The sequence below is a fragment of the Cyanistes caeruleus genome, chromosome 13 (assembly GCF_971803275.1).
Source record: "Cyanistes caeruleus chromosome 13, bCyaCae1.hap1.1, whole genome shotgun sequence".
Lineage (NCBI taxonomy): Eukaryota > Metazoa > Chordata > Aves > Passeriformes > Paridae > Cyanistes > Cyanistes caeruleus.
This window is the reverse complement of record NC_141713.1, coordinates 17,103,358-17,113,652: the sequence shown is the minus strand read 5'-3', so window position 1 is coordinate 17,113,652 and position 10,295 is coordinate 17,103,358. Positions and strand designations below refer to the sequence as shown.

General features: G+C 45.1%; 1 long non-coding RNA gene across 2 annotated transcripts; it reads left to right on the top strand.

Moving 5' to 3' along the window:
* Positions 1–240: 240 nt before the first annotated feature.
* Positions 241–3,851, top strand: LOC111934236 (uncharacterized). 2 transcript variants are annotated; one of them, XR_002867112.2, is made up of 2 exons: positions 241–489; positions 1,416–3,851. It is a non-coding gene; the product is annotated as an uncharacterized LOC111934236 (long non-coding RNA). The 2 variants fall into 2 exon arrangements; XR_015275887.1 differs by having other exon boundaries at positions 241–951.
* The last annotated feature ends 6,444 nt before the right edge of the window (positions 3,852–10,295 follow it).

The window sequence follows — 10,295 nt, the reverse complement described above, 5'->3', positions numbered from 1 at the left end:
TATCGGGGCGGGGCCATCTGGGGGCGGGGCCGTGCTGGGGGCGGGGCCGTGCGGGGGGCGGGGCCGTGCTGGGGGCGGGGCCGTGCTGGGGGCGGGGCCGTGCTGGGGGCGGGGCCGTGCTGGGGGCGGGGCTGCACAGGAGAGCGGTTGCGGGACTGCTCGGTGGCGCCGCCTGGTGGCGTGGCGGGGTCGCACGCGCGGGGGTGCGGTGCTCCCGGGGCCGGGCCGGGCGGCGCTCCCGAGGCCGGCGTTGCTCTCGGGGCAGGGTCGGGCGGTGCTCCCGGGGCCCCTCTTGACCCATCCCGCAGCGCAGGGGCCCCGCAGCGCAGCACTGCCTGCGATGCTGACGGGTGCAATGGGCCCTAAAGATCTTAGGCTCCTATTTCAAGCTCCATCCCACCTGCTGCTGGGGCATACACAGCCTCCCTGTACAGCCTGGTCCAGTTCCTCACCACTCTCACAGTAAAGAATGTCTCCCTAATATCTCATGTAAATTTTCCCCTTTCATTTTGTACCCATTCTCCCTTGTCCTATCACCATAGTTCCTGTCCACCTTCCCTGTAGGACCCTTTCAGGTACTGGAACCTGAACATTGCAGAGCCTTGTGAGCTCTCCACACTCAACCTTCTATTTCCCAGGCTGGATGGCCCCAGCTTTCCCAGCCTGTCTTCATAGCAGAGCCCCTGTGGCCTCCTCAGGAGCTGCTCCCACAGTCCCAGCCCCGTCCAGGCCGGCACTGAGGACAGCCAGTGCTGTGGGCAGCCACAGGCGCAGCAGCAGCGCCCGGAACACAACACAGCTCATGGTGGTCCCTCCTGCCACTGCTCCCATGGCAAAAGGTGGCCCTTAAGGAAATAAACATGTGCTGGAAATTCTGTCCCTTAGAAGTCTCCATGAGCTGTGTCCTAGTGCAGGGCATGAACATCACCACAGCCCACACTGAGCGGAAAGGTGTGTGCTCAGTGTTCTGCCCTACAGCTGGCTCTTGCTCTAAGTCTCCAATACGAGATTTCTTCAGAAGGCTCTTTCCTTTTCATATCTTTCTTCTTTTCTTCCTCTGAAATAAGAGGCTTTTTTCTTTGCTGGATGGTGGGATTTTATTTTTGTCTTCATCTTTAGTGCAACAGTAGCAGTACATGAGGCCACACTCACACTGGTGAACAAGTCAAGCAATAGTCATTTCTCCAGGCTTATCTAAGACATAGGTAACACCTGGGGTTAGACACTAATGCAGCCAGAACTCACCACCAGGCTCAAGCAGAAAAGAAGATTCCATTTTCCCTTTTGCCTGCATCTCTTTGGTGCTGCTATTGCCTTTCTGAACACTGACAGAGGGACTTGACACACTGATTGCAATAGTTATGCTCAAAACTGTATGAGCAACCCTAATTCTGGCCTCTTTTTTCCTCTTCCAGGTTGCAATGATGTCTGGCCTATCTCTGACAGACTGCGGGAAGAGGGAACGAGATGGGTGGAAAAGCAGTGGAGAATGTGGCCAAGATGTGTTTAGAGGGGCTCCCCAAATTCTGCTGTGTAAAGTACATTCAGGGTGCCCAAAGCTGTCTGTCTTTAAAGAGATTACTCATGTGTGACATCTCAGGGGTAGCTTTTCCCCTTGCTGCATCAGTGCAGCCCTTTCCCGTGACAGAGCCCAGCCCAGTCCCTTGCCCCAGCCCACGAGGCTGCCTCTCATGCTGGCCACGCGTGAGCTCCACGGGAACCAGGCAGGAGGGTCTGGGCTCAGCGCTGGCAGCTGTGGTGACAAACAAATGAAGTGTTGGCAGACAAATGCTGGAGCTCTGTCTCTTGAAAAATTCCAGTAAGAAGCGTCTCGCAGGGATGTGCTGCAGCATCACTCACCGGCTGTTTTCCTTTGCCAAAGGCACTCCAGTCTCGAAGGGCTCAGTCCTCAGGATGCCAGTGAATAAATGGCTGATGGTTATCTCCCCCTGTTGGCTGAAGATCAGCTTCGGTGTGTTAGGTACATCCAGGAAAAGGAATTTCAGGCAGCATGGAGTAGTTCTTGCTCATGTGCAAAATCCTTTAACCCCAAATGTTTAGAGGTTTGTGCCCTTCCTACATACCAGACAGATTCTTGGAAAGCAAATTGTGTATATATTTGTTTTTAACACAATTTGTTTGGCTTTCAATTTATACTGAATATTTTCTTTCTTTTTGCTTATTACCACCTGAGCTACTGAACTGTTCTGCTTACTATTTTTTATGTGATTCTTTTAGAATTAAATCCCTTAAGGAAATGTGTAACTGTCTAGAAAGAAAGATGGTTTTGCAGTTTCCAGAATGTATTTTCCATTTCCCAGCTGGCATCCAACATCCTGAAATAAGTCAGATTCGAGGGAGAGCTCATCCAGAAGAAAGCAGAGATGGGTACTGCTGGTTTGTAATTAGAGCTGAAAGAAGCAGGCTAAGCAGAAGTCTTGGTGAAAAAGAGAATGAGTAGAGGGAATTACATTGTGCTACTTGTGTGAAAGGCAGACACTTCATAGAGAGAATTTCAATATTGCTCCTCACCATATCTCAGCCTTCAGAAAAAGCAGTTTTGCTGTGGAAAAAGCTGAGCTAAATATTGCTCTCCCTGCAATCTCCTCAGGTCTGTGTTCCACAGCACTGTCACACAGAAGAGATCACAGCAAGCCAGAGAGAATCCAGTGCAGTGCAAGACCCTTTTCTGGTTGTGCCCTTCTTTTCATCTATTTTCCCTATAAAGACAGATGAAAGGCAATAGCAGTGACAAGCAGATGGCACCCACACCATCCATTGGTCTGCAGGAGAATCAGGTTGATCCAGGGGTTTGAAGTGCAACCCTTTGAATCAAATTGCTTCTAATCCTGGCTTCCATATGACTGCTGTACGTGAAGCTCAGATGAACTAAATCTTGCGCTGTTCTTGTAAGGAAGTGAGAGATCTTTAGAGGAAGGGAGTAAAACTGTTCATAACTACCTAGAGATGGGTAAAATAACACAGCAACCTGGTTTTATTCCAACTGAATGAATATGTGAGATTTAGAAAGAAAATATGGGAAACCTCTTTAGAATATTTACTAAAGAATTTTAGGTCAGTCCATTAAATTGAGTCTAAAATCCACAAGTGGATGTACAGAGTGGGTAAGACACACAGTAATCTATGCATAGTCAAAGTTGGAACTAGTTGGGGCAGCTTATTAAAAAGATAGTGAAGATATTTTGACATTGTTATATCTCAGTAGCAAACTGAAAAAAGAGTTTGTAAAATTCAGATTGGGCAATTTGTAATAAGAAGAATCAAGTGGTTACATTCTCTTATGTCTTGTGCCACAGAAGCAAAGCTGCAGAAATTAAGTGAGCTGTAAACTGAGAACATGGCAGACTGGATACTTCAGTAAGAACATGACTGAATATTTCATTTTGACACCACATGGTCTGAGATACAATCTTTACTTCTGTAAATTAATTTTTTTGTAATACAGTATCCTCAGTGCTACCATGTCATCTTCAAGAATATGAATGTAAGCTTTTCTTTTTATTGTATATTGCTTATAATCACTATACAAAATCCCTTATGTCAAAGTAAGAAAATTCATAACTGCCAGAGGAAAATGCATTTCTTCCTGACACAAGGGTATGGCAATGAGTCTGTGCTGTGTGAGTCTGTATCACAAAAGACACTGAAAGTCAAGTTCCTTACCCATGCTAAGGCTCCACTAAGAAATAACATTCCCTAGGTTTCTCATACCTGGAACATGTGTTACCTCAGACTGGTGTTTATTAATTGATCTGCTGGCAATTCAAGATGCTGTCATAATTTTTCCTCTAAAAGGAACTCAGGAAATAAAATAAATCAGTTTCAATCTATTCTTACAAGAGCTTCTATTTAAACAGAAGTACAGAACTTTAACACCCCTCTAAATGTCCCTCCCTAGCATTCAGGAAACTTAGTAAATCAGATGAAAATGCTGCTTTGTGAGTATCTAGAGATAGTGCATGAACTGTTCTAAGGTTCAGATTGGGTAAATGAAGAGGCTCAAGTATCATGGAAGCCACTTTTCAAAACTCATTTCTTGGGCTCAGTACATTTTATTCTCCAGGTGAAGGAAAGGTGTTCAAGATGATTTTTATTTGTGAGAAAGTGCTTGTGTACAGAATCCTGTAGAAACTGTTTGGGAGAACAGCCTTGCTATGAGGAGTTTATTAGTACCAAAAGCAAAATTCAGTAAACATGCTTACTTCCAATTACATCATCTAATAGAGGAATAGGATGATGAACTTTTGCTAATCTGAAACCAGGCACCTATTTTCAGGTTGCAGGACTGTTTGGTCTCCTGTACCATTAGGGAGCTTGAAAAATTTCCTTTTCTAGTTACTCAGCAGAGTCTAAGTGAGTGCAAAGCCTTTTCCCAGAGATGTCAGGAAGAAGAAGGACTCTTTTGTGCTGATGGCAGATTAACTGAACTCTGAGTTGTGAGCCTGAGGTCTTCATTTCAGGAAGTTCAACAAGTGACTGGGGAACCTCAAGCTACACTGCCCAGCTTTTAGAGCAGTCTGTGAAGTATCAGGCTTAACAGCCCTGGAGTTCACATCTGGTTTGGTTCAGGCTGTGGTTGTTACTGACATGCTTGTTTTAAATGGATGGCATCTGTTGCCTTCTTTCCTCAACACTGCTGGAAAGGGAGAGGGGAGGCACAGTTCAGCTTTCTTACCTCAGGATTTTTTGCAAGCTCAGACACTACTGCCCTCTGGGAACAAGTGTTTTCCTTCTCAGGAGGGTAGTGCTCACCTGCCATCTGCTCATATGTGCTCTGGAGACACAAATCGCTTGCTTTCCTCACTCACTGCCGAAGAAAGCTTCATTTGGCAAGTTCCACTATGGGCATTTCTCACAGCTGCAGGGAAGAAGGTGATGGGGAGGTGGAATGCTGAGCACCACTGCTGGGTGCATTCCAGCTGCACAGAGCCCAGAGCTCCATCCCCTCAGAGAGCGACAGCAGCAGGGAACACACTGCATACATCCACAGGAAAGAAATTTGGGGGCTAAGTGACAGTTGGCATTCATGAACAATCATGAAGTAACACCCTCCAGCATTAGGCACTACAATTCCCTGGTGCATAGGGAAAGTATGTGTGGTGTTAAAACTCCTTTTAACTGCTGATTGCTATTAACTGCTTCTAATTTGATGACAGCTCATCCCTACCTGACAGCCCTCAGTCATCCACAGAAACCTCCACAACAGGACAAGCCACTTCCCATGTTTGTTTTCTGGAGACCCAGGGTTGGCTTGCAGCAACTTGTACTTGGAGCTCAGTCATTGTGACCCAAAGGACAGAGAGGTGTTGGAGGTATCCTCAGGACTTCTTAATATATTGCACTGGTTGAGGCTTTTACCAAGATAACCCCCAACTCCTGAAGCTAATGACCATCCAAAACTATACCCCTCCTTCCTACAAACTGTCAGCAGTGTGAGCTAGGAGCATTGTATCCTCTGTCTGAGAACATGGTCCTCAAGTCAGCACTGGGTAAGAGTCCCACAGACCTGCATATGAGGAATAATCAGAAATCTGGAGAGAAATCTGCTGTGGGAGCAGACACCTCCAATCTTTCTGACTAAATATTGTCAAACACACTTCTACTGGAGGTGGGAAGCCCCCAGCTCTACAAGGAAAGATCTTCATCTTGCAGCCTGAAATAGGAGGGGTGCCTGAGCAAGCCAATCTCCCCCAATCCCTGGACCCTGGCTGAGAGAGGCAGTTTTCCTGGCACCCATCATTGCAGCTCTCTCCACAAAAAGGGGCTGTGCTTCCTTCCTGTGGTGCAGGCAGGGAGGCTGCAAGAGATGGAGTGTCTCTTCTGTCACCTCTTTGACTACTAGAATTAGATCTTCCCTTCACAGCTATTGTATCTTGCAGGAGGCTGGATTGAGTGGCTCCTGCAGATGGCATCTGCATCCTAGGGATGGAGTGAAATCTAGGCTAGAGCACATCAGTGCATTAGAGAGACATCAAAGGAACTTAGACAGCTCTGAACCTTAATTCTGTCACTCTGTTCAGCATCCCACTGGGATCACCCATCTGCAGCTCTTTAGCAGAAGAGGGGATGCTCCACTCCTGCTGTCCTGGCTTCTTCTGCACAGACACTCTGAACTTGTTTTAAATTTACACTCTCTGTTACTCACTTCCAAGTGCAATTAGCATCTTCCAGCTCCTCTTCATCCCTGCATTGCTACTAGAGATTTCTGCACCCCTTTATCCACAGCAGAGACAGAAACACTTGTTATTGCTGGTTTTACAGTCCTCACCCTCTGAAAGTTTCACCTCCATGTGGCCTGTCCAAGGAAATTGCTGTCCTGAGCAGCTCCCTTGGCACATGGGGTTGGCTGGCTCCAACCTGTAGAGCAACATCTCTCACCTGTAGAACCAGGCAGAGCATCCAGCCCTGGTGCCCAAGCCAAGGTAGAGGGGAGAGCAGAGCAGGAGTAACCTGGCATCTCCCACACTCACAGCCCCACTTGTTCTTATGGGCAATTCCATTTCCTTATTAATAGCCCCCCACCATCCCACTCATCAATGTTGTGCAGAAGGCTGTTGCTGGGAAGTACAGGGGATGTAGGAATTGAGATTGTTAGGTCTAAAGCAAATACACATGGAAGAGAAGAAAGAGGAAGAGGAGGATGAGGAGAGAGTAGAGGAGCAAGTATTTGAGCTAAGCTGAGCAGGATGATGCAGCGTTCAGAAGGAGGGACAGCAACAGCAGGAAGTGGCATTTACTGGAAGCATTCTTAAAATCAGTTGGGGAGCAGCTGTGTTGATTTTAATCCAAATGGACTAAAGTGGCTCCAGAAGAGTCAAAAAGCCCTTTGATACCTACCACCCAGGCAATAAAATGTTAATCACAGCTGAAAGTCTTTGTTCTCTTAGTAGCAGTATTTTTCTGTTTAGCAGAAATACACTGCTGCCTCCAGTCCCAGACCCCGCTATGGTCCACATATGGACCTTGCACATGGAACAGAGGCTGCTCCTGCTGCAATGGCCTCAGCATCTGAGGGCTGGCAGGGAGCTCAGAGTACCAGTGACCATCAGGAGCAGTGGCATGGTCCTTCTGCTCCCTCAGCACTGCCCTGTGTGTCAGAGACTGCTTGGCACAGGCAGGTTTTCTGAAGATGGGTGATATTGTGGCTCTGGGGGATTTTGGAAAGGTGTGAAAGTCTAAGAGAGCTAGCAGGGCAAATTTAAAAAGGAGCAGACTGAGGTTTGAAGGGCAGGTGTGAAATAGATTCTCAGAAGTATTTGGAATGATTAATCAGTAGAGGAAAGGCCTTGAAGGGCCTCATTTCCAACCCATCCTAGTGAAGTCAGGTGAAGTCTCCCTCTGGGAGGTCACAGACTCCCATGATATATGATATATATCTCCTTGGACAATGGATGAAACCTTATTAATATAGGCTTCCAGCTATTCTTGCAGCACTGATCTCTAAGTACAGCTATTCCAATGGTGCATGTTCCTTACACCTACAGCCTTGTTCTTAGCAGACCTTAGTGATAACTTTGTATTTTTTGTACACAGAACAGGCCTACCCTGCTGCTTGGGGTTCATGAGGGCTCAGGCAGTGCCTGTGTTATCATCCAGGAATGCTGTGAGGAGTTTGACAGAAATGAACCAGGCTTCCTACTTCCCCAGATGGTTTACCCCATCCTGGAATTTTCTCAGTTTCCTCTCTGGCTCAAAATATGTTTTTTTTCTATTCAGTTTCATTTAAATTATGTCCCAAATTTTCTTAAAAATCAAAGGAAGTAACACGAAAAGACACTCCAGCCTTGCTGTGTTATCAGATAGCATTAAGTGTGAGCTGATAAGATGACCAGTATTCTGTTTTAGAAGTGCATATAGTTTAGATTTCTGTCTCTCAGATCTCTTCATCACTTTCAGGGATTAGGAGAATCTCCAGGCTGCCAGAAAGCTCTTACCAAAAGCAGGCATCTTCTAGATCATCTGACTGAATCTCATGCATTATCTAAATGGGAAGAGGAACTTGGAACAAACTTTCCCATGTCTCTTGTAATACTGTCGAGTGCCAAAAAATTACTGGGATGTTTTCTACAAGTACTTTTTCCGTAGAAATCCTACCCTAAACCTACTGAGTTTTCATAGTTAATCTTCCATTACTGATAGGAAAAGTTTGGGGCCTGACTGACGTCTCTTGACAAAAAGAAGTGTATTTTTGAAAACATCCTGACTGTTTTCAACTTAATGCTCTTTGCTGAAATATTTCATTTTGCAGAGACGCTACTCCTTCTATCTGCAAATAAAGGTAGAGAGGTCATAAGGTATTTCTGATGTTCATTATGACTGTTCATGCTTTCATGATCTCAGTGATGATTTCCTGCCTCAGACTCTTTTGTACACATGTCTTGGAGATTTTAAGTAACCCTCCATCCTTGCAGTTTTTGTCTGTTTCTGCCTTTTACTGTATTAATAGGCTCCTTTATGCTACTACCTTTGTCACCATAAGAATCTAAAGCTGAGGTGAATTCTAGGCATAGCCTGTTTCCATTATTATCTTTATTTTGAAGGAATCATTTGCCTTCATTATCTGCAGCTGCATCCTGAAGGATTTTGAAAGGGTACATATGATATTTTCCACTTACAGGAGCTTGGGCTTTATGCAGGGCTTTCCCCCCTCCTCCTGCCTGTTAAAAAAAGAAGTTTCTACTCCACTGCTGGTGTGACAGTATAGAAAGTGTCTCACAGACAGACTGTCTCTCAAAGAAAAAGAAAAGAAAATCCAGCAGATCCATGTCTAAACCTCATTCTTTCCCTGCTGCATTATGAATCAGTGTACCCTGTTGCAGTTTCTTTCCCTCTGTGGTTTTCAGCATGCTCCACCTTTTTAATTTCCTCTGCAGCTCAGCCTACAGCTGGCAAACTAATCAGTTTGTATGAGCAGTGCACCTCAAAATATTTGTTTGTGTGGAATGAGTCTATCTGCATTTTCTGTTTCCCATCATCTGCTGGGAATCTTAATCTCTTTCAATGTTTAGTTCATGTACTGAGCTCAAAGAACAATTATTTCAGGGCAAGGAAGTGAGGCACTAGAAAAATCATAGCATGAGCTAGCTGTGAAAATGAGTGTTTGGCACACTTTTAGCATGAAGAGAAGCAGAGATTTGTAACAATAGCACGGGTAAGAGAGTTACAAGGTCATTGTGTGGACTTACAGAAATGTACAATTCCATTTCTTCCCACTACAGGATCTACATGGCTACAGACTTCTGTTGCCACAGAGTATTTAATGTTGCAAACATCTGGCTTAGACAGCTGTTGAACATAGATAATTCGAGTTTCACTCCTTTTGCCTTCAGTCAATCCCTCCCACAGCCTTTGTTGCTGTGACCTACATTATGAGCAAATGCTTTCTGATGGCATTTCAAAGGAAACGAATCTTGCACTCAGACTGAATCATGGCTGGATTAATCTGTGCTCCATATTCTCTGCATATGTAAGTTTATTTCTCCCTCCATCCCAGAGCAGCAAATCCTTAATGATCTGTCCTTAGACACAGGCTCACAACTGCCTGGAAGGAAGACTTCCAGAGCTTTTCTTCCTCCAAAAACTAAGCTGCTGCTGGCTACAGGGACTAAAGATTTATTAATGCTACCCAACATTTTTCGAAATTCTAATGTGCAAAGGAAGATAAAAGCTTTAATTAGTAACTTTAAAAACATGCCGTAAGACTAATAATGATGCTCCAGTAATTACCACATACCCTGGTTATACAGTGCTAACCAAATTCCCTATCCAATTGTGCTGTCAATAATACACCATGTGGGGAGCAGGATGCCAGTGTCAGTGTTTTCCTCAGAGTGAGGCATCCTCACAGCCTCCAGAGCTCTGGAATCAACAATGAGACAGAGTTAAAGAATATTACAAAAAAGGCAGCTGCTCAGAGAGCTCTTTTAAGTCAAAAAATGTACTGTTAGATTTCTGCATGAAAATGGTGACCTTAAAATGGTCCTTTGAAATCAATGTCTCAATATTAGTCTTCTAAATAAATCATGTACCCTATGAGGCAACTTTTTCTCCAAAGTACACTGCCCATTCCCTTCCTGCTAAAGGTGCTGAAGCATCTCTGCTGCTGCAGACCATAACCTTGTCCTTATTGCTTTCACACAGACAGTGCAATTTCCTGTTCAGGCATTATTAAAGCCTTGCTATTACAAGGGGATAGTCTGATTTAGGCCTTGCTGGTGCTGTCATATTTACACAAGCACTCACTCCATAAGAGGAACTGCTGCAGAGAAAGTACT